We start from the raw sequence: 25930 nt of genomic DNA on the forward strand, positions 1-25930 counted from the left end.
ATTCCTTCATTATTTTGAATGCTTGGTCATCAACTAAGTACTCTTCTTGAATGTCATGGATCCAATCTTTATGCATGGTGGAGATAGTGGCAATGGAACATGCCCACATTCTTGACAAAGCATCCACTACCACATTATCTTTTCCAACCATATATGATATCTCAAAGTCATATCCTTGAAGAGTGTCAAACCATCTTCATTGGTTGGAAGATCAATTTGGTTGTAAAATAATTTCAATATATGGTGATGGCTTTTGACTTTGAAATGGTTGCGATAGATATAAAGATGCCACGTTTTAATAGCATATAATATTGCTAACATCTCTCACTCATAAACATGTAGTCAGTGCTCCTTGTCATCAAGCTTTTAGCTCTCATAAGCTATGACTATATGATCTTGATATAAAACAACCTGTACTTCTCTTCCACAAGCATCCACACATATAATAAACTCCTTAGAGAAGTCAGAGCATGGAAGAATAGGTGTTGAAATTTTAAGAGATTTTAGCTCATTAAAGCTTTTGTTGGATATGGAGTTCCTATAGAAAGCTTCTTTTTTAAGCCTATTCATCAATGGAGTCACCACATGAGCATAATTCTTGATGAATGTTCAATAAAAAGATGATAATCTAAGGAATCCTCTCAAAGATATTGAATTTGTAGGGGTAGGCCATTCTTTGATACATTTCACTTTGTTTGAATCGAGTCTAATTCCTTGCTCTCCCACAATATGACCTAAGTATTGAACTCCATCTTCCATGAAATAAAACTTCATCATCTTGGCAAAGAGTGCATGTCCTCTTAGTGTATCAAAGACCTCTAGTGCATGCCTCAAATTATCATCCTTAGACTTGCTATAGATAAGGATGTCATCAAATAATACAATGACTATTTTGAACAAGAATGGTTGCAATATTTTATTCACAAGAGCTAGAAAAGTAGTAGGTGCATTGGAAAGTCCAAAAGGCATAACCAAGGAGTGATATAATCCCCTTTCAGTTCAAAAGGCTACTTTAAACTCATCCCCTTGCTTCATTTGAATTTGATGGTATTTGAAGGAAGATCTATTTTGGTAAAGGATTTTGCATCTTTAATCTCATCTAAAAAAATGTCAAGGGGGAAAATATGATACCTATTCTTCAACATTGACTTGTTCAAATCCCTATAATCAATGTAGATGCAAAATGATCCATTTTTTTTCTTAATCAAGAGCATGGGAGAGTCAAACAATGATTGACTTGGATAAATTAAGCCCATTTCTAGCAACTCTTTGACTTTGTGCTCCACCTCTTCTCTCTCAAACCTAGATAAGTGATAGGGAGGTTTCTTGATGGGCTTTGTATTGGGCAACAAGTTGATAGGATGGTCAACCTCTTGTTTATGAGGCAAGGATGACAGTGGCTAAAACAAATCTTTATATTAATCTAATAGCTCTTTTTCAATCTTAGGTCCTTTTTCTTTAAAGAAAAAGATGATTTATTTTATGGTTGATCTTCATCTACTTTTGCAAGAAAAAGAGTGAAAATGCATGACTTGGCATGATTTCCTTATGCAATCTCTTCATGGAGATTAGGCCTATGTGTTTGTGGTCAATGCCCTTCAATTCTATGTGCTATCTTTTCAATTAAATTCCATTTTCTTTTGTTGCAAATCCAAAGTAAAATTTCCAAGATATTTGAGCCAATTACAATCAACAACAACATCAATTGGCCCCATATCCAAAGTGATCAAATCCACTTTTATGGTGCAATTAGGAGACAATTCAATAGGAGTACATGGACACACTTCTTTACTAGAGTCATAGGTACCATTTGCAATTTGTATCCACAAGGATGATTCCATATCAATGGATAGCAACTTTAGTTTGCTTAAGCTAGTATTAACGAATCTATGAGTGGTGCTTGCTTGAGGCATCCATCTTATAGAACATGTAAGATACCATGTGAGTTTAAAACAAAGTGTATTATATTTTGTAAAATTTAAAAGATTACATTTACAAAAGGGGATTTTTAAATTATAATTTAAAAAAAATCGTAAGTTTAGTAGAGTAAAAGGGATCATTTAAAGGCCTTGTAGCATATAAAGAAAGGGTATTTCTTAATATCCTTTGAACACATGTTATATAGAGGATTTTTCACAGGTGGACTCCCCAAGGCTACCCATATTTACAAGAATATATGCAATTTTATCATTAATGATACCTTTGAGTCTAAGTGTATTTTCTGATTTGTGGCCTATCCATGCATCATATGAAATAGCACATATAGAAGAATGAGAATCATTGGTGCCACCCAAATTGAATGGAAATCCATCCATAAGATCATTGAATTCCTCATTGGCAACATCCTCTTCTTCATACATTTCTTCCACCATTGGATAATCATCATTATGCAATAAATTACCCTCTTGTTCCTCTTCTTGTTCAACTTCCATATATTGAGTAGTCACCATATTGATCTTGGAATTTTTTGCCTTGCACTTCAACTTATGATCTTGGGGTAACTTCTCTCAACATTTAAAGCACAATACTTTGGCATGCATTCTCCTAAGCTTCTCATGAGGAAGGAGGTTGCTATTAGAATAGTTTTGGATAAATTTTGGAGTACTTTCAACCCTTGAAATTTTTCCTTTTTCCTCAATCATTATTTTGAAATTTTGTGCTTGTGTTGGAGCATAATTTACATCCTATTTAGAAGCATAAACAATGAAAAATTTTGGTATTTTACTGTAATTAATATTATGACTCTTGAAATCCTTATTTTCCGACTTGAAACTGTAACGTGCTCGCTCCTCAAATTGTGGAACACGTCTTAGCAGTCCATCGAGAGATATATCTTGAAGATGCCACCCGGCACTCCTAAGGAATGACATGGGGTTTGCCAACTAGGGTCTCTCGAGTCTGCCTCGCAACGGAACTTTTCCAGCCATTCCCACTAGGATCGACCTGAAGTCCAGGTTCCTTGTAGTCGGGTCTTTCGAACAGACTTCTAGCGTCGGTCTGCAACTGCTCCACTTTGCGCAGATACAACTGGACCAAAGCAGACTCATACCGCACTTGGTTCAAAGAGAATGGAAAATGAGAGGGATGCATCGCTTGACCTCTTTACCCGTAGAGCATAGTCCCATTCCGGTCCTCTAAAAAGGTATGAATTAGGTTTTTAACTTATAAGTTCTAAGGTCCTTGTCTATCTAGCCTACGCATAAAATAAATTCCATTGAGGAAAGCTCTCGACTAACCAAGACCACCCTGCCGTAGGATGGACCCGACGGTCACATCCACCACGCTTCCCTCGGGGGTTGTTTTAGCTATCTTATTACCTACCACATTATGTTTGACACATAAAAGCAGCTTCCTTAATTAACCCGTTAATCACAGGTTCCTTTACGTAATTTAGGGCACAGACACAAAGACAAGATAAAACAAGATCAAACACTTCCTTAACTTATCTTCAGATTAATGTTTGTCTCCCGCCCATACAGAAGAATTAAGTGTCCCTTTCTACCTCTGCATAAAAATCTTTCCATCTCCCGGCAATAAAAACCCAAAGGTTTATCCTATCAAGATTCTACCTTGTAGCTAGTATCAAGGCCTCGAGATCCCATCTCGAGTCACGTAGAACACTTGTGTAGGGTCCAGAGGCATTGGGATTTATGGCCAGAGCCCCCCTAGCACCCAAGCGTCCTCCTACACCAAGTAATTTCCACAGAGAGACCTCTTGTGGCGGGTTCGGTCCACATTCCCGACCTGGATTCATAACCCCCTTGGTTAGGGTTTGGCGGTTCGCGGGGGTAGCTAGCGCCATCCTTCCTTAATTATCCCTTTAGGAAATCATCCACAGCTGAAGCAACCATCCTAATAACATTTACTAGGAAAAACACCCCTTTTGTTCCCATGGCAATTTATCCTTACAGTTCCTGCCATGAAAATATAATCACTTGGATATTCATCCAAAACCACAACCAATCCTTAAGTATCCTTTTGGAAACAATCAAGCTAAAAAAACTAGCCTAACATCCTTTAATTAGGAAAGCATCCTTTTTGTTCCCATGGCAATCAGTCATCACAAACCCGGCCATGAAATCATCAATCACAAACAATTTGGATTAGCATCCAAAACCACATCAAGCAATCACCTTGCTTATGATCCACCTATCCTTAGTAAGATTCTCTCCTCTTACCAACACAACTAGTTGATATTGACTTGGAGATACCCTTTTCAAACAACCAAGCATAACTTCGGTCAACAATCCATTTAGAGTTAGGTCACCAACTTCTATTAAGCTAGGAGCATATCCATTTGTGATAGTCTACAGTAAGATCGATAAAACAATTCGCGGGCAATTATACTTGACCTCTTAACTTATTTTGAAGCTCTCTTTTCCTTGGGCGTTTCCTTGTGGTAACTTAGTCCTAACTCAAAGCATTGACTGGTCAACCAAGGCAACGTACAAGCCTTATTCACAACCCATCTAAGAGCCTTTTATTCTTCTTGTTCTTTTCTCTCTAACCAAGTTCAGTTAACACACTTGGCAATGCAAGACTTTTCACCTAGGCCTTCAGGATATAGTCTAGATGCATGCGTCCCTTCCATCTCTCTTAGTGCGATACTATGCAAAATTCTCCAATCAAACTTACCCATCATGCACATGGTGCGTTTAATATATTAGTACATCCTAAACGACCTTTAACTCTCTTCATTCCTGGCAACGAATACTTATTCCTAATGCACTGGATCTCATGTGACTTGCGTATATGAAATTCTAGGTTTCTATCCATTGGTACAATTGCATCCTATGAACAGAAACTAACATTTCGTGTGTTTAATTTTTATGCAGATGCAAATCGTAATTTTTATTGGTTAATTTAAGCATTGCTCTACGCAAAGGTCTATCATTTTATGTAAAAATTTATGAAAACCTTATCATTTCATGTGCGTGAATCCATGCAAAATCCATTCTATTTGTCCACTTGACTCCCATGCAATCATCTCGTATTTGCAATATTTTGTGCAACAATATTTCATGTGCTAGGCTAGTCAATATTTCATGCAACTCATTCACTTGACTTTTCATAATCATGCACTTTAAGTATGAAAGAAAAACCATGAATAATAAGCAATAAGAATAGTGGGAGGGCTAGAGGACACCCTTTTTGAGTGGGTAGTCAATGTTGTCTTGCTAGGTGTCACGAGCCATCCACGGACTTCCAGTCTCATGCGTCCGCGTAACCCTAAGTGTACTTGATTTCTCAATGGCCACAAACGAGTCTTCGTGCTTGGCCTTCTGATTTCTCTTCAAGTTCTGAGAGCGGAATTTTGGTGCCGAGAAGTGCTTAAAAATAGCTAAAAATTATGAATATCAAGGGAAAAATATTCAACATCAAAGGCGGCAGCTCGATCTAGGACGATTTTAAGCACCAAAGTGCTTTAATGGCGCCGGAGCAACACTTGTTGATTTTTCACAAATTTTCAGACAATCACGCGGGTTGACACGAGTTACCAGCCAATGCGGGATGCCAAGCCAGACGCCCAGGATTTTTCAGAGCTCAATTCAGAGTCCAGACGGGAAAATGGCCAACAAATGGGCAAGATTTGAAGAGGTGGACTTGATTTGGCCAAGAGTGGGTAGTGACCTTTGGGGCCAAGAAGCATTTTATGCCACATGACAAATCTTGGGATGAGAGAGAAGAGGAAAACGTGAGCACAATGCGCTCGATTTTTGCGCCATCATGGGAGATGCTCAACCTCCAGCTGCAAACAACCCACACCACTGATCATTGCCCTTGCTTCCCTCCTGGATGCTGATCATTTCGCCATGCTTCGCTCCTCGATTGACGGTCTCTATGAAGAATTCTGATTTCAATCTTTCTCTCTCCTCCCTCTCTCTCCCCTAAAGGCAGATTCATGTGGTGAAGAAGAGGAAGAAGAATGGATGATGGATGCTTGTCCAATGAAGACCAGATTGCTCCATGGTGCAAGAAGATTGAAGATTGCTGATTGTGGACTGTCATGAGCATTAATGGTGGCTCGAAATCAGTCCCAAGATATGGCAAATAAAAACCCATAACCCGCAAAGAACGGTAATCTCATTTTTACTTAGGAAAATGGTGTTTTTATGCAATTTGCTTTATGAATACTTGTTCCCATGAGATGATTATGCATTATAATGTTGTTTGCAATGTCTTCCAACTATTTATGATCAGAAAATCAGAAAATCATAAGTATTGTGGATGAAATTAATAGTGTAAATCCCGTAAAATACGTGAAATATGGAAAAATTGGGTGTTTTTGAGATATCAATTAAAAATATAATAAGACACACCAACTAAATTTGTCTTTTTGCTGCAAATGAACCTAAGGGCCACAACCCATAACTCATTTTGAATTTTTAGTCATTTAATATTGCAAAAAATACAAGAAAAATAGAAAAAATGGGAAAAAATGGATTTTGAGTGTCGAAAATTAAGGAAAAATAAGATTCATGTTTGTGGATGTATGGGGGGTCTGAAGTATGAGGTTTGGTCTCAGTTCAGCCCTACCTTTATGTTTTAGTGAGTTTTAATGGCTTTTTATACAATAAAAATGTGAAAAATGAATCCTAAACCTATGCACGATGCACAACCTAAATGGATGAGGGGGTAGAGTGTATAAAAGGTGTTTAAATACTGAATGAAATGATGAAAAGCTTGCTGGTTTTATGCATACCATTTAGGTTGGTCGATAATTAAAAAATTAAGGACCTAGTAGCATGAGGGTTTCTACTAGGTCCTTAATTTTTTAATTGGGTTAGAGTTGGACTACGAGACGTGATACAAATGCAAGATGTTTAGGAAGATGATGTATGTGTCATCCACGCTCCTGGCCGCGAGGCCGTGGGGTTGTTGAGCGCATGATAGAGGTCCAACTAGTGCATGAGCCAGTGCCGGTCCGTTTTAGGTCCCATCAAGTTCTCATCTTTCTCATCATCATCTTTTTCTCCTCTCTCTCCCTCTTCTTTTCCTTCTCTCTCTCCCTTCCTCTTCTTCTTCTTCTTCTCTTTCTCTCTCCCTCTTCTTCTTCTTCTTCTTCTTCTTCTTCTTCTCTCCCTCCCTTCCTCTTCTTCTTCTTCTTCCTCTCCTTCTCTCCTCTCTCTCTTCCTCTTCTTCTTCTTCCCTTCCTCTCCTCCTCTCTCTCCCTTCCTCTTCTTCTTCTTCTTCTCTTTCTCTCTCCCTCTTCTTCTTCTTCTTCTTCTTCTTCTTCTTCTTCTTCTCTCCCTCCCTTCCTCTTCTTCTTCTTCTTCCACTCCTTCTCTCCTCTTTCTCTTCCTCTTCTTCTTCTTCTTCCTTTCCTCTCCTCCTCTCTCTCCCTCTTCTTCTTCTTCTTCTTCTTCTCTCTCTCCCTCTTCTTCTCCTTCTTCTCTTTCTCTCTTCTTCTTCTTCTTCTTCCTCCCCCTTCCTCTCTCTCTCTCTTCTTCTTCCTCTTCTCCTCTTCTTCTCCTTCTTCTTCTTCCTCTTCTTCCTCCTCTTCTCCTCTTCTTCTCCTTCTTCTTCTTCCTCTTCTTCCTCCTCTTCTCTCCTTCTCCTCTCTCTCTCCCTCTTCTTCTTCTTATCTTCTTCTCCTCTCTCCCTCTTCTTCTCCTCCTTCTTCTCCTTCTCCCTCTCTCTTTTCTTCTTCTTCTCCTCTTCTCCTTCTTCTTCTTCTCTTCCCTAAGCACAAAGGCGGCGGGGGGGGGGGGGGGGGGGCTACCATTGAGCCAAGGAGGCGGGTGTAATGATCAGGCCATAGGGGGGTGGCGCCTAGCGACACAGAGGGGGGAGCTGCTCTACACTGTCCCTCTTATAAGGAGGGAGGGGGGTATGGGGGGAGGACGGCACCACCCGCCATTTGGGGGGCTGCATGCCCCCCTCTCTTCATTGCTCTCACACAGTCTTTCTCTCTCCCCGCCATTACAGAAACCCTCTCTCAATCAATTGAAAACTTGTCCATATCTTGTAGGTTGATTGGAGAAATTACTCCCCACATTTCATTGCTAAAAATTTTCTATATCTCTCTTGTATTTTTGAGAATATCGATCAACCAGCTAAAATGCTTCATGTAAAGTTTTGGATTGTTGAGCTTCCACTTCCAGTGACAAGGTCAAGTCAAGACCAAATATATACATATTTAACTTTGGAAAATTTGAAATGTCCTCAATATACATAGAGAGATTCAAGTAGGTATTTGAAAAATCTCTAAGGACATTCCTCTTTGAGCCCATTCATACCATCTTCTTTGAAATATTTCCTTTTTTACAAGGGAAACAAAAACATCAAGCAGGGCTTGCTTGGAGTCTTTCCATGTAGAAAAGTATTGGCCAACCTTGCCTATATATCGCCGCCTAGTATGAGTATAGCCTTCAAGGTTGAGAGAAAAATTTAAACATCGAGGAAATGCTAGACCATTGTCAAATCATGAGAATTTAAGGAAGAATTTAAGCCGAGGACACATATTTGATCATTTTAAGTGGCCAAGGAAGATAGAAATTCAAATTATTTTGAAAGATAGACTTTGTAGTGGTTGCAAAATTTTCATAATTTTTCCAAGTGTCGGATTGAAGTAGGGCAAGTTCCAAGCTATTTGGTACTTCAACATAGATACTCAATTTTTTTTGAAATTGAAATCGAGCATCAGACGTAGGAGAAGCTAAAGATTAGGCACTCGAGGTGTGAATTGCGTTTGAAGATTTGAAAGGGCATGGCCCTTGGGAACCTTAGTGGATTAAAAATTGACAAATTAGGGGGGGAGATCGTTTTTGACATGGCATGGCAAAAAAAAAGGATAGCATCTTCCTGCACGTTGATTTGTGATAGGGAGGGGGGGGGGGGCTACGAGGCTCAAAAAAGCACCCAATCAATCTAAAGATATCGGCCTACTCCACAAATTCTTCACTCTATTTCACCTATATTCACGTGAGAAATGGTGGAGTGATTAGAGAGAATAGAAATCAATATTTCTCTCTCCCCCCTCCTCTTGAAGTGGTTCATGCGCAAGTGAATGGAAATAGATTCAAATGAAGACTGGATGTCTAGTTTGCATCAAATCATGACAAGATCACATTGATGCTAAGGAATGATGGCTAGTGTGGTTTGAGAATCAATGATGGGTTCTGTGGCTGCTTGAAATTGATTCATGAAACCCAACAAAAGGTAGTAAGTCTCTTTTTAATAAAATTTGAATCTTTTTTGACAATTTATGATGCAATTCCCATTCATATGAAATAGTAATTTGTTTGATTCTTGGTTGCAATATGTATGAGGGATGCATGTTGTAAAATTTAGAACCCATGTTTGAAATCATGAGTTAGTAATTTTTGGAAGCCCAAAAATTCTACGTTAAAAAAATGGTATTTTCGTCATTTTGAGTAATCGAAATGTGTTCATATTGGATAAAATTAAATTTTAAGATGGATTAGAGTGTGACTTAATTTTTTGACTTAGAAAAAATTTGAGAAATATAGCAATCTATTCCAAATTAATCATGGAAAATTTAAGAAAAATAAATTTTATATGGAAAAAGTTAGATTTTATGCACAAAAAACTTACAAAAATTTATGAATGTGTTCGTAAATGTATAGTGAGCTAGGGCATGAGGTTTAGCCTACCCCCATTTTTATGTTAAAGTGTACATCTACTGATTTTTATAACAAAAAACACATAAATTTACTCTTTACATCTACCAATGAATGCAAAACCATAAACGGTAGGGGGAAAGGGTTGTAAGGAGTTAAGAGTCCATTAAAATTTGTTTTTATGTATACCTTAGTATATAGGATTTTTTCATTTTAAGTCTTTAAAGGAGAACATTAGTACGAATTACTTTGGTGTTGCCTTAGCAACAACGACACATTATTGCATTACAATAAAGTTATGAAAATAATTGGTTGTGCATAATTCACACTATTTGATCTATAAGTTTACATGTTTATGCACTTAAGGACATTTACTTTACATTGCATTACATACACATGGTATCAAAAAAACAAATCCTAAATGCATTGTACTTTATTTTTATAATCATTGACCCACGTTGAGAGCATAAGGAGTCCCATACTGTAGGATAGTACATTCGTTCTCTTTGGGGCTTGACTTGGTAAGGATTGAACTATCTCCTAGAATGAACATTAAAAGAGTGGACCATGTTTCACATGTGCTATATGTTTGAATGGTGCATCTCAGGGCCAATCCTTGAGGTATAGGATGTCAAGATTGTGGGAGAGAAGGAAGGAGTATCACTTGTAGCTTTCTTGCTTGCACAATGGGGGAATACACACAAGGGTGGAGGCTGAAAACAGTTTTCCTCTTCTTAGTTGTGTAAGCCAAAAGAACTCTAGTACATAGAAATAGAAAAACCCTATATATGGGTCTCAAACCAAACTCAACTAACTAAGGTGGCATACTATTGGAGCCACAAACTAGAGTAGATAAGGATAGCTGTCATATAGCTATTATTCATGGGCGGTGTACCAACCGCATCTGCAAGACAAGTCGGTGACATAAACGCACAACGGTCACCCTGGCATATCACGAGTGGAGCTCGATATCTCAACACTCCCCCTCGAGCTCAATCCCAATTCCTGTACACCAAGCAGGTCTCTGAACTTGCGCAACTTCTCTGTGCCCAATGCCTTCGTAAATATGTCAACTACCTGATCCTCTATGCTGACATAAACTAGATCAATAAGACCTAGTAAAACCCTCTCCCGCATATAGTGATAATGCACCTCAATGTGCTTTGTTCTAGCATGATAGACTGGGTTATTTGCCAAGTGTATACTGCTCATGTTGTCACAATAAATGACAACTGGCCCATCTGTAGGCTGATGCATATCATAAAGTAGCTTATGCAACCAAGCTACCTCACATGTAGTCATTGCTGCACCCCTGTACTCAGCCTTTGTGCTCGACAAGGCAACTGTAGGCTGTTTCTTGCTGCTCCAAGTGACTACAGCACTCCCAAAAGAGAACGCATATCCACTAGTAGATCGTCTACCAGAAATACTACCATCCCAATCAGCATCAGTGTATCCATGCAGCTGTATCTGAACCCCAGTCTCATAAAATAGTCCATACTGCAATCTGGACTTCACATACGTGAGTATGCGTCTAGCCGCATCTAAATGCGGTTTCCTTGGAGCCTGCATAAACTCACTTACCAATCCAACAACATAGCTCAAATCTGGCCTGGTAATAGTCATATAAATCAAACTTCCTACTATGCATCTATACATAGTAGGGTCTTCCAGAAGCTCACCTGCATCTGTGCTCAGCTTCACATTCTGTTCCAAAGGAACCGAAATAGGCTTACAGCCTGTTATCCCATATTTGGACAGCATGTCCAATCCATACTGCCTCTGTAAGAGTTGTATCCCACTTGGTGATCTAATCACCTCAATGCCCAAGAAATAGCGCAGCTCTCCCAAATCCTTCATCTCAAACTTCTGCTTCAATAGCATTTTCACATGAATGATATCTTCATCAATGTCACCTGTCATAATCAAATCATCAACATAAATGACAAGTAGCATAATACCTTTCTCTGTTTTTCTCACATAAAGTGAGAAATATGCCTTGGAAATCTAAAAGCCAATAGTGACAAGATACTATCCTATCTTGTCAGACCATGCTCTAGGTGCTTGCTTCAAGCCATACAAGGATTTCTTCAACCTGCAAACAAACTCAGGATGAACAGCATGCACATAACCTGGTGGCTGCTCCATATAGACCTCTTCTTGCAAATCACCATGCAAGAAGGCATTCTTTACATCCATCTGATGTAAAGACCATCCCTTTGATGCAGCCATAGCAATGACTGCTCTTATGGTTGCCATCCTTGCAACCGGACTGAATGTTTCTTCATAGTCAATGCCATATGTTTGTGCATACCCCTTGACTACTAATCTTGCCTTGTATCTGTTCACAGAACCATCTACATTGTGCTTCACCTTATAAACCCACTTACAGCCAATTGCATTCTTACCTTTAGGCAAAGGTACCAATTCCCATGTAGCATTTGCTTCCAAGGCATCCATTTCTTCATCCATGGCTTTCTCCCATTTTTCTTTTCCCATGGCTTGCTCAAAAGAAGTGGGTTCTGGTTCTTGTATCACTTTGACAATATATGCATAGTGAATGGCTGTAAATCCATCATATTTCAGCCTATCAACAGGATACCTAGCTTTGGTAGACCTGCGCAAAGTAGGTTCACTCCCAGGTGCTCTCAAAACATCCCTGGTCTTCCTTACTCCAAGTGTAACAATAGAAGGAATACCCAACTCATCATCAATGCTCTGTTCTGAGCCACTGGATTCACCATCCACATAAGAGTGACCTGCATTCACATCAAACATGGGCTGATCTACCTTCTCTTTTCCTTTTCCTGATACCTGAATACCACTATCTGCATTGCTTTGAGAAGATTCTCCTGATCTCAATCTGCCTGTCCATGGAGAAGAATGTGAACCACTACTAGAGAACGCTCCAGGTCCACTAATATTTTGTGACTGCTGCTGTGAATTCTGTGCAGCATTACCATTTTGTGCATCTACATCATCAATCACATTTACTGGTTTATACCAGCTACTCATCTCATAAAAAACAACATCTCTGCTCACTATAAACTTACGAGTAGAAGGGTTATAGCATCTATACCCTTTTTGCTGCAGAGAGTAACCAATAAAGATGCACTTCTCAGCTTTTGGATCCAACTTGGATCTCAACTCATCTGGCACATGTACATAGGCAATGCAACAAAAAAATTTCAAATGAGAAATATCTGGTTTCCTACCAGTATACCTCTCCTTCATCCCATGTATTACTGCAGTGGGAGTCCTGTTCATTATATAGACTGTTGTAGCAACTGCTTTAGCCCATTAAAAATCTGGCAAGTCTTTTTCGTTGAGCATGGCACGAGATACCTCTCCAATATGCCTTTTTTTCCTTTCTGCAATTCCATTTTGTTGTGGGGTATGACTGCATGAATATTACTGCTTTATGCCATGCTCCTGCAGGAACCTTGCAAACTCATTTGAGAGGTACTCTCCCCCTCCATCTGACCTTAGGCATTTTATTTGTAGGCCTGTTTCTTTTTCAACCATAGCTTTAAGAGTTTTGAAATGCCCAAAAACTTCACTTTTCTTTTTCATAAAATACACCCAAACTTTTCTGCTATAGTCATCAATAAAAGTGACAAAATAATGACAGCCTCCAAGAGATGCAGCTTTAGTAGTCCACACATCAGAGTGGATTAATTCCAACGGCTTCTCACTCTCTTGAACATGTCTAGGAAATGGTTTCCTTGCCTATTTTCCAAATTGACAGGGTTCACATACCTTATGCATTTCTGTAACCTTGAATTTAGGCAATCCTGCAACAATATTTTGGGCCTGCATTGATTTAAGCCGCTGTACATTAACATGACCAATGCGTTTATGCCAGATATCAATATCTGCAACTACACCGGTCCCATGTGCAAACATTGCTGCACTCAATTCAGGCATGTCTATATCCAACGTAAACATTGTGCCATTCTTCTTTCCTTTTGCTATCAAGTGACCTTTATTTTTCATATCCTCAACAAAGCATCCATGAGGATTAAATCTGACTTGCAAGCCCTGCTCAACCATTTGACCAACAGAAACGAGATTCTTGGTGATATTGGGGACATGAAATACATCGGATAGGTATTTCTTTTTCCCATCCTGCAGAGACAAAGGAAATTTTCCAATCTGCACAATAGGATGTGCAGTATCATCACCACTCTCCACAAATCTTGGTTTTTCCATTTCCCTTGCATCCTCCATCCATTTTGCATGACATGTCATGTGGTTTGATGCACCTGAGTCAACATACCACACATCGTTGCTTTCTTCTACACTTGTCACAGAATTGTTCATGTGCTGCACCATAAACAAATGCTCATTTCTGTCATCACCCTGTCTACTAGAAGATGCATAATTCCCTTGTTGCAATTTCCCATTCATGATGTCATTCTGCTTTTTATAGCAGTCTTTAGCCATATGACCCATTTTACCACAGTAGTAGCATTCAACATTGTTGTTTGCATTTTGGCCTCTTTGCCATCCACCATGACCTCTTTGGCTCCCCCTGCCTCTAGAGTTACCACGTCCTCCTCCATAGGACTGTTTTTCTTGAGTTTGCTGCATATTCTGATTTCTACCACGGCCTCCAAATCGGCCTCCTCTACCTCTGCCTCTACCTCTTCTAGCATTTGAGTAGAAGACAGTTTCTTTTGAAGTTCCTCCTAAAGAAGATGCACCACCATTTCTCTGCTCCTCAAAAATTAGAAGAGCAATCAACTCCTCAAAATCAAGGAATCTTTCATGAACTGAAATGGATGTCCAAAACTGTGCATAATCCTTTCCTAGACCATTCAAGGTCACAGAAACTAAATCATCATCTTCCACTAGTGACCCAATGGAAGCAAGTGCATCTGCAATCTTCTTCACCTTCATGTGGTAGTCATTGATGCTCATACTTTCTCTTTGCACATTATGCAACTCTTGCTTGAGCTGCATTTTCCTGGCTTGCGTATTTGTGCTATACATTTTTGACAAAGTACCCCATGCCTCCTTTGGCGTACTTGCATCCTGAATATGCACAATCATAGAGTCTGAAATACTGATAGACAGCCAGTACATAACTTTCCTGGCTCTCTCATACCATGCTTTGAATGCTTGCATTTGCTGTTGATTGGGAACATCAGGAAGAACTGGTTCTTCTTCATTTCCTGCAACAAATTCCCAATATCCTTTTCCCATAAGGAAATTCGTCATTCTAAACTTCCATGCTTAGAAGTTGTTCTGTCAAGCTTTTCAGTTACAATATGTGAAAGAGAATTAGACACCATTACAGAATCCTATAAAAAATTCTATCACTGCAAAGAACACAGCTTCAGCCTCACAAGGGCTAATCTGTAAAACTAACAAAAGTGATATTTGACCACACACTCACTTCCTAGTGACGATTTTGCATCAACAGGCAACAAGGATGATTCTGTAACTCCCAGTGTCTCTGCGCACATACAGTAACTTTTCACCAACCTGTAGAACAGTGGTCGCACAGCATAAAATAGGGTCTTTTCCTGAGTGCGTGCAGAAAACTTCCACCTCCAAAACAGGCCCCGAAATGGCCTCAAATAAAAAAAACAGGGTCGCCAAGGGCTAAAGCCCTTGCCCGCAGCATATATTTCCCTCTTGCTTCACCGCGAAGGGCGTCTCAACCTGAGATAATGCACTCTTGCAATTTCCGGTTATGCTACCTGCAGAGATGTGCTCCCAAAACAGAAACTGAAAGCAACACTACTCCTCTTACCAGAACACCGCGAGCTTGGCTTGCTTTCTTGAGCTCCTTACCACAAACAAGGCTCTGATACCATGTCAAGATTGTGGAGAGAAGGAAGGAGTCTCACTTGTAGCTTTCTTGCTTGCGGAATGGGGGAATACACACAAGGGTGGAGGTTGAAAACAGTTTTCCTCTTCTTAGTTGTGTAAGCCAAAAGAACTCTAGTACATAGAAATAGAAGAACCCTATATATGGGTCTCAAACCAAACTCAACTAACTAAGGTGGCATACTAACTGAGCCATGAACTAGAGTAGATAAGGATAGCTGTCATGTAGCTATTATTCATGGGCGGTGTACCAACCGCATCTGCAACACAACTGACAAGTCGGTGACATAAATGTACAACGGTCACCCTAGCATATCACAAGTGGAGCTCGATATCTCAACATAGGAGAGCCATAGTAGTGGGGTTATAGTAATTTTCTAGGATGCTCCCTATGTATGTGATACAATCTATTTGGAAACTCCAATTTATCTTGGAGTTGGGAAGGGATTTGTTAGACTATGAACAATACGAATGGATATCTAAGTTAGATCAATGTGTGTAGCCTCCAAACACTCTTGGCCGCGAGGCCATGGGGTGTTTCGCTTAAGCATAGAGGCCTAGCTAGAGCCTTAGAGCTAGTTTTAGGCCAAATTTTTGTCTTGATAGGTGGTGCATTTGTCAAGAGCCACTAATAAGTGGAAATTTCTAAATCTTAGTCAATAGAGACTAGTTGATCGATGTATGGGAAAAGACAATGAAATAGATCCAAAAGACCATCAAGCTGAGATCTAGAAGCAAGAAAGAGTTAAAAGGGCTAGACATTGGGCTGAAATCGCTAGGAGGTATTCCCCTCAATGGAGCAGCTTCATATCCTTATGAGGGTCTTAGCAGTCCTAGTTCTATGAATAGTTCTTTAGGGAGGAGAAGGAAGCTCTAGTACTTTCCCTCTTCCAATAAGTTAACACACTTTGAGTGGGGTAGTAGTTCCACTAGTTGAGAGACCCTTAGCAAATCTAGTTGTCATCATGGCACAACCTATTGCAATCCCTATAGGGACGCCATACCTGCAAACCTTAGGATTAGGCTCTACCCATTTTTAATGGGTTAGCAAAGGAAGATGTAGAGCTTCACATTAGTGAGTTTCAAAAGTTAATGTTTAATTGTTGAATTCAAGATGAGGGACATGTGATGATATTCTTTCATATGACCTTGAAGGGAAGAGCTATAGTATGGTGTCATAGCAGCCTAGAATTTCAAACCATAACTAAAATTGATCTATTTTTTATTGCCTTCTGAAGATAGTTTTCCCCTGAGAGAGTTGGTCAGTAGTGTAATTGGCTACGTGTTCTTAATGTAATACATCAAGAACCTCATGAGAATGTTCGTGTGTATGCCAAGAAATTGAAACAAGTGTTTTGTAAATTACAAATCTATATTCCAATCCTAGTTGTTACTCAACTGCACTACTTTTTACATGGGTTAGACTTTAATATTCTAGTACAGTTGAGTAGTGTTGCTCTTGCTGACATTGATACTAGTATTACATAAGCAGAGGAGGTAGAGTCACAATTACCAATAGACTATGCATATAGGGTAGACTTGAATTCAAGTTTAGGGCTTGAAAATAATTTGGCATTGACCACTGGAAGTCAAGGGACACCCATGACCAATTTGAATGGGAGAGGAAGCATAATGCATAGTGTACCCATGTTGCCAACCCCTTCTAATGTGACCATGCGGATGGCTAGCCAAATGACTCTACTAAATAATGGAAGCCAAATGACAAACCCTAATTTTGTTCTGATCAATTAGCACATTTGATCCCTAATCAACTGGTTAGACCAATTGAGTGGCAAGTAGATGATCATGGCTATAAATCTAGTGCATCAAATGTTCTTGGCGAAGTCAAGGACATGATGAAGCATTCTATTGATATGATAGTGGAAGAATATAGACAAATAGTTGTAGATGTCAATTTCCTAGAGAAGTAGCAAAACTTGATAGGAAGTTGATGCCCTAAACAGGGTGGTCCATTAAGATTCAGTCATAAGTGGTATAGCAAAACAACACTTTTCAAGAAACTACCCTAATATCAAATGTGACACACGCAGGAAGTCTGGTCATCTAGCTAGTACTTGCTGAAGTAAGATTAGCTCTCTTTTTCAACAATGAAGTACGTAGCCATGTCCAATAAATCATTGAGCACAAGGTAATAACCTTTAGCAGGATGAGGGACCAAAACAAATATTACAAAGAGGAAAAGCTACCGTAGAGGAGGTGCCCAGTGGTAGTGGTGCCAACCTTATTGAAGTTGTGCATGTTAACGCCATTTAGGCTTCCAATTTGCAAGCCATTACAAGAGGACAAAAGGTTAAATAAGGTGATAGGCATAATGTAAAATCTATTGAGATAAACCCTAATCACAATGATAAGGAGAGGCAAGTCTTTAACCCTAATGTGAAAGCCAGTCCTCTAAAATGTTGGAAGAGAGAGAGAGAGAGATAAAGTGGAGCAAAATATGAGCCTCAGCTCATTTTTGTTCTTCTTCCATTATACTAACTGAAAGAGACTTACACACATAGGTCTAACTAACCAAGACTAATTGTGGTTAAGTCACTAACTACACCGACTTATTAAATGTCACACACGTGTACAACTGTATCCATCTAATGTTGATCATACACGTAAAGGTAGATTAACTAAAGAGTAACAGGAGCTTGATATTCTAACACTCCCCCTCAAGCTTAAACCATCTGATAAACTCCAAGTAGCTGTCTAAAGTATATGACCTTTTCTTTACCAAGAGACTTTGTAAATATGTCTGCCACCTAGTCTTAACTCTTCACATGAATCAAGCCAATCTACCCTATATGAACCATTTCTTTGATGAAATGGTAGTGAACCTCAATATGTTTGGACATAGCATGGTAGACAAGATTGCTAGCCAACATAACATTGTTGAGGTTATCACAATGCAATCTCACTTTACTTTCCAGCTGTATTCCCAAGTCTTTCAGCAGTTTCATCAACCAAATTGCTTAAGCCGCCAAGGCAGCTCCTCTATACTCAGATTCTATATTGGACAATGCAATAATAGGCTATTTCTTACTTTGCCAAGTGATCATAATGCTACCCAATCCAAATGCATAACCACTGGTTGACCCTCCTATCCATAGGCATAACTAGCCCAATCAACATCAGTAAACCTTGTCAAGTCAAGGGTTTTTCCATATGCATAAAACAACTCATAATCTGTAGTACTCTCTCATGATCCTCGTGTCTGCATCTAAATGTAGTTTGCAGGGCTTCTGAATGAACTAACTAATCAGCCCCACTGCATAACATAAGTCAGGACAGGTAATTGTCACGGGTAATAGTCAAGTATATCAAGCTGCCCACCATGTGTTGATAAATGGTCACATTCTCTATGTCATTCCCCACATCAATCTGCAGCTTGACATTCTGATCAACAGGTGTCTCCATAGGCTTGCATTCAACCAAACCATACTTCTGTAACATGTCATGAGCATACTGGTTCTGTAGCAGCCCATATACCTTGAGGCGTAGAGACTACCTCAATCCCAAGAAAATACTTCAGCTCACCAAGGTCTTTGACTCTAAATTTGGCCTGTAAACATGATTTAACTTAAGCAATGCTCTCTTCATCATCTCCAGTGATGATAAGATCATCTAAATAAACCAGTAGAAACACACATCTATGATATGTCTTCTTCGTGAACATACTGTGATCTACATCACTCAATATAAATCCACGTTGTTTTAAATAACTACTGATCTGAGCATTCCATACTTTAGGTGCCTGTTTCAGCCCATATAAAGCCTCTTTTAGCTTACATACATGTGTAGGAAAGTTTGAGTGAACATAATCTTCACGCTAATTCATATATACTTCCTCAATCAAATCACAATTTAAAAAAGCATTCTTGATGTCCATTTGCCATAATTTCCAGCCTTTGCATGCTGCCAAAGCAATGATAGTTCTGATTGTTGCCATTTTAGCCACTGGACTGAAAGTATCCTCATAGTCAAGGCCATACTACTGTGCATACCCTTTTGCAACTAGCCTGGGATTATAGCATTCTAACAAACCATTTGACTTGCACTTAACCTTGTACACCCATTTGCAGCCAATGAGGACTTTTCCTTCAAGAAACTCAACCAATTCCCATGTCTCATTTTCAGCCAATAATGCACACTCCTCATCCATGGCAGCACGCTAGTTGTCATCTATAACTACATCATCAAACTTTGTAGGTTCTTTGCAACTTGTTACACTAGCCATATATGCATAATGGCAAGCTGAATAACTAGTGTATATAAACCTGTCAACTAGTCTTTGACTCTCTCAGATATCCGGAACTATGGCTCACTCTAAGCTTGCCTCTCATGAGGTGGTACATAATGACTCTGCCTTGCTCCAGGCATCATAATAGACTAAATGCCCAACTCACTATCCAAACTATCATTGTTGGATGACTCGTGTCCTACTATAAGTGGACTTGTCACATCCTCAAGCATCTTTTCTTTTCCCTTATCCAATCTCCCCCTCACTGACATATCCGTGTCAATGGACATAGGAGTACGACTCTGCAAGTGTCCTGACCAAGGAATTACTGTAGGTGACCCATCACCTGTAGGACCACTCATAGATGTACTCAATGTAGGTGCATTTTCAGCATTACTAGTCCTGGTTGATCCATGAGAAGCCACTGCAATAGGATTACCATACCACAAAGCCAGCTCATAAAAAACAACATCTTTTCTAATCAATGTCTCATGTGTAGACGGTACATAAAACTTATAAGCTTTCTAGTCTTGTGCATAACCAAGGAACACACTCTTGACAGCTTTAGGATCCAATTTCTTCCTCTTTTCATCAAAAATATGCACATATGAAATGCTTCCAAATACCTTCAAGTGTGAAATGTCAAGCTTATGACCATACAACCTCTCATATGGAGTTACATTATGAATCCCTGCTGTAGGGGTTCTATTCAGCACATAGACAGAAATCACTACTGCTTCATTCCAATAACCATTTGTCAAACTCTTCTCATTCAACATAGCTCTTGCTAATTCTATCAATACCCTATTTTTCCTTTCTTCTACACCATTTTGCTGCGGTTTATAGCTACAAGTTAACTGTCTTTTGATCCCATATTTAGCAAGGTACTTGTCAAAGTAATTAGAGACATATTCTCCACCTCCATCTGATCTAAGACATGAAAATTTATAGCTCAACTCATTTTTAGCATGCTTCTTAAAGTCCTTGAATGCATCAAACACATCATCTTTATGTTTCAATATGTAAAGCCAAGTGTACATGCTGAAATCATCAATGAAGGATACATAGTAATGAGCACCACCAAATGAATCATTATGAGATAGACCCCATACATCTGATGTACCAATTACAAGGGTCGTGAGCTATTCTGTACATGTCTCATAAATGGAAACTGTGCCTACTTTCCAAACTAACATGCATCACATACATGTCCAAAGTCATGATACTTGAACTTAGGCAGTCCAAGCACAATCTCCTTCTGCTGCATAGATTTTAGTGTTTGTACATTCACATAGCCAATCTACTTATGCCATATCTCAACATCCCGTATAGCACCACCATCATGTGCAAACATGGCTGCTTTCAAATTTGGAATTGACGCATTAAAGAGTAAACATTCTGCCATCTCTTCAGCCTCTAGCAATCAATTTGCAGCCATTACCATATTCTTTAACAAGGCATCCATCTCTATTAAATCTTAACTACAGATTCTATTCTGCCATTTGTCCACCAACTGACAAAAGATTCTTGGTTATTGTAGGTACATGTAGTACATCATGCATCAACAAAGATACAACTTCTTTATGCTGAATAGTATGCTGGGTGTCATTCCCAATACAAACATATCCATGCAAACCTGCAACCATCTCATCAAACCATTCTCCATGGGGTGTGATATGATTTGAAGCCCCTAAATCAATGTACCATCTCTCATCTCTGTTCTACCTAGATGCACTCTTAGACACATGCTACATGGTAAACAACCAGTCACCCTGATCATCAAGAACTCCGCTAGATGAAGCATAATTTCAATGTTGTCTATCCTTGGCTTTCATGTCAGCCTACTTCTTATGATAATATTTCGTCATATGCCCATATCTACCACAATAATGATAGTCCTTGTCCTTGTTGGACTGATCATTTGACTGCCAAGATCCTTCTCTACCTCTAGGGAATATCCTCGTGCCTAAAAAACATCCAGGTCCATGCTAGCCATTTGTATATGTGCCATGCCAGGAATTTTGCTATTTGTGCCCCCATAAGTGTCATGAGTATCTCCTCGACCTTGAAAAGAGCCACGGCCTCTGTTTCCTCTACCATGTTGGCTAGAGTTAAGAATATTGTCTTTGCTTTGAGACATACTAGAACCTATATTCAGCCCAAGCTTAACTTCCTCATGCAGCAGCAAAGAAATCAGCTCATCCTAATCAGGGGATTCAACTCTCATAAAAATAGATGTATCAAATGCTTTATATTCCTTGCCAAGTCTATGCAATGTCACTACAATCATATCATCCTCAGACACTAAGGATCCAATGGTGGCAAGTTGATCCGCTATGTTCTTGATCTCTGTAGTGTGGACATGTTATTAAACTGTTGCTTCAACTGAATCTTTATTGCATGTGTTACATTTCCATAATTCTTCATGAGTATGTCCCATGCATCCTTTAAGTAACTACATCCAGTAATCTGTATAACCATAGCATCTGATATATGTTCAAAGATGAGAGAGAGAGACAGGGAAAACTCCATATCCATGAGCCTTCAGGCTCTCATTGTGTTTTCTTTATTATTATGTAGAATAATACTAAACCACACAATACAATGTAAAGTAAACTAGACTGACTAGATTGACTAACTCTAGTCAAGTCACTGACTAACTACTAACCCATCTTATTTAATGTAGTCACATGGAGATAGCTGTACACAGTAGTAGCTGTCACAGATATCAGTTACAGATCAAGACAAATTGACGGGTGATGCTTGATTTCTAACACTCCCCCTCAAGCTCAAACCAGAAACTCAAACCATCTACATCACTCCAAGTAGCTGTCTAAAGTGAATGAATTTATCTTTACCAAGTGATTTGGTAAAGATATCTGCTACCTGGTCTTTAGTCTTCACATGCTCTAAGTCAATCTGATCTACTAAAACCATTTCCATGATGAAATGGTAGTGAATCTCAATGTGTTTCAATCTTGCATGATAAATAGGATTACTTGCTAACATGACACTGCTTAAATTATCACAGTACAGCCTTACCTTGCTGTCCAAGTGTATTCCCAAGTCATTCAACAAATTCTGTAAAACCACATAGCTTCATAGGCCGCTAAGGCCGCACCATGATACTCTACTTCCATACTGGACAGTGCAATTGTAGGTTGTTTCTTACTCTGCCAATTGATCATGCTACTACCCAATCCAAATGCATAGCCACTGGTTGATCTCCTGTCATAAGTGCAACCAGCCAAGTCAGCATCAGTATACCCCATCAAGTCAAGGGGTTTTCCATATGCATACAACAGCCCATGATCTGTGGTACTCTTTACATATCTTAGAATTTTGCTGACTGCATCCAAAAGTGGTTTGCAAGGCTTCTGCATGAACTGATTGATCAGCCCCATAGCATAACTCAAGTCAGGTCTAGTGATCGTGAGATAGAGCAAGTTGCCTACCATCTATCTGTACATGGTAACATTCTCAATCTCTGTCCCAACATCAATCTGCAGCTTGACATTCTACTCTAAAGGCGTATCCATAGGCTTGCAATCAGCCATACCATATTTCTATAACATGTCTTGAGCATACTGCTTCTGTAGAGCAGCCATATGCCTTGAGGTGTAGAGACAACCTCAATCCCCAAAAAATATTTCAGCTCTCCTAGGTCCTTGATCTTAAACTTAGCCTGTAAACATATCTTTACTTCAGCAATCCCACTTTCATCATCTCATGTAATGATTAAGTCATCAACATAGACAACTAGGAATACATAACCACAATCTGTCTTCTTCACAAACAAACTATGATTAGCATCACCCAATCGGAAACCATGTTGCCGCAAATAACTGCTAATGTAAGCATTCCATGCTCTGCATGCCTGTTTCAGCCCATATAATGCCTTTTTTAGTTGGCATACATGTGCTGGAAATTCTGGATGCACATAGCCTTCGAGCTGTTCCATGTAAACTTCTTCCTATAACTCTCCATTCAGAAAGGCATTCTTTACATCCATCTGCCATAGTTTGCAGCCTCTAGCTGCTGCCAAAGTTCTAACTGTATCCATCTTTGCTACAGGGCTGAAAGTCTCCTCATAATCAAAACCATACTGCTGCGCATGCCCTTTTGCAACTAGCCTGTCCTTGTATCTTTCCAATGATCCATCTAATTTACATTTTACCTTATACACCCACTTGCAGCCAATAGGTGTTTTAGCCTCAGGCAACTGTACCAAATCCCATGTGCCATTTTCAGCCAAAGATGAATATTCCTCATCCATAGCAGCACGCCAATCCTCATCTGCAAACTGCCTCATCAAACTTACTTGGTTCTCTTAAACCTCTTACTTTCGTCATACAAGCATAATGACGGGCTGAATATCCAATGTAAGTGTATCTATCAATAGGTCATCTGACCCTCTCTGATCTCCTGAGCTGTGGCTCACTATGAGCTTGCCTCTCATGAGGTGGCACATAACGACTTTGCCTAGCACCTGGTGTCATAATAGATGGAATCCCCAATTCACTATCTAAGCTGCCACTGCTAGATGACTCATAACCTATAGTGAGTGGACCTGTTACATCTTCAAAAGCCTTTTCTTTTCCCTTATTTGTTCTCCCCCTCATTGACATATCCGTGTAAGTGGATGCAGTAGTGTGACTACACAATCGTCCTGTCCAAGGACTCACTGTAGATGATACATCACCTATTGGACCACTCATGGAAGTACTCTTTGCAGGAGTATTTTTAGCACGACTCGTACTAGGTGAGCCATCAATAGGCACTGCAACAGGATTCCCATACTAGGATGCTAACTCATCAAATACCACATCTCTACTTATGAGTGTCTCATGCATAGAAGGTACATAACACTTATAAGCTTTCCGTTCCTGTGCATATCCCACAAACACACTCTTCACTGCCTTAGGATCCAATTTCTTCCTCTTTTCATCTGGTATATGTACATATGCAATGTTGCCAAATACCTTCAAGTGCGAAATATCAGGTTTATGACCATACAGCCTCTCATATGGAGTGACATCATGAATCCTTGCTGTAGGGGTTTGATTCAGTACATAGACAACAGTCATCACTGCTTTAGCCCAATAACCATTTGGCAGACATTTCTCATTCAGCATAGCTCTAGTTGATTCCATCAGGACCCTGTTTTTCCTCTCTGCAACACCGTTTTGCTGCGGTGTATAGCTGCAGTAAGCTATCTTCTGATCCCATATTTAGCAAGATACCTGTCAAAGTAATTAGAGACATATTCACCTCCTCCATCTGATCTCAAACAGGATATGTAGCAGCCCAACTCATTTTCTGCATGCTTCTTGAAGTCTTTGAATGCATCAAACACATCATCTTTATGCTTCAAAACATAAAGCCAAGTGTACCTGCTAAAATCAATGATAAATGAGACATAATATCGTGCACCTCCAAATGAAGTATTATGTGAAGGACCCCAGACATTAGAGTGCACCAACTGTAAAGGCCTAGTGCTGTTGCTTACATGTCTCATGAAAGGAAACCGTGCCTAATTCCCAAACTGACTTGCAGGGCATACATGACCAAAGTCATTATACTTGAATTTAGGTAATCCAAGTACTACTTGCTTCTACTGCATAGATTTCAGCTTTTGTACATTGACATGTCCAATCCGCTTGTGCCAAATCTCTACATCCCGAATGGCACTCTCATCATGAGCAAACATGGCTGCCTTAAGTCCCGGAATGGTCGCATCCAATGTAAACATCTTGCCATCCCTTTTTCCCTTGGCAATTAACTTGCAGCCATTTCCATACTCCTCAATGAAACATCCATCTTTGTTAAATCTCACTTGCAAATTCTGTTCTACCATTTGACCCACAGACAAAAGATTCTTTGTTATGGTCGGTACATGTAATACATCATGCAGGCCTTTCTTCTTGCCATCAGGTATCATGAGAGGAACAATACCTTTATGCTTTATGTCATGTTGGGTGTCATCCCCAGTACCTACATGACCATGTGTACCTGCAACCATCTCATCAAACCACTCTCCATGTGGTGTCATGTGGTTTGATGCTCCAGAGTCAATGTACCATCTATCATCTCTATTATGTCTCGATGCATTTTTGGAAACATGTTGCATGGAAAAGTGTCTATCAACTTGCTCATCACGACCACCAGTGGAAGATGCATAGTGACCATGCTGTTTGCCCTTTGCCTTCATATCTCCCTGCTTCTTGTAGCAATCCTTTGCAATGTACCCATACCTACCACA

This window comes from Lygodium microphyllum, chromosome 25 (genome assembly GCF_053477565.2).
Source record: "Lygodium microphyllum isolate KBCC chromosome 25, Lygodium_microphyllum_v1.1.10, whole genome shotgun sequence".
Taxonomy (NCBI): domain Eukaryota; kingdom Viridiplantae; phylum Streptophyta; class Polypodiopsida; order Schizaeales; family Lygodiaceae; genus Lygodium; species Lygodium microphyllum.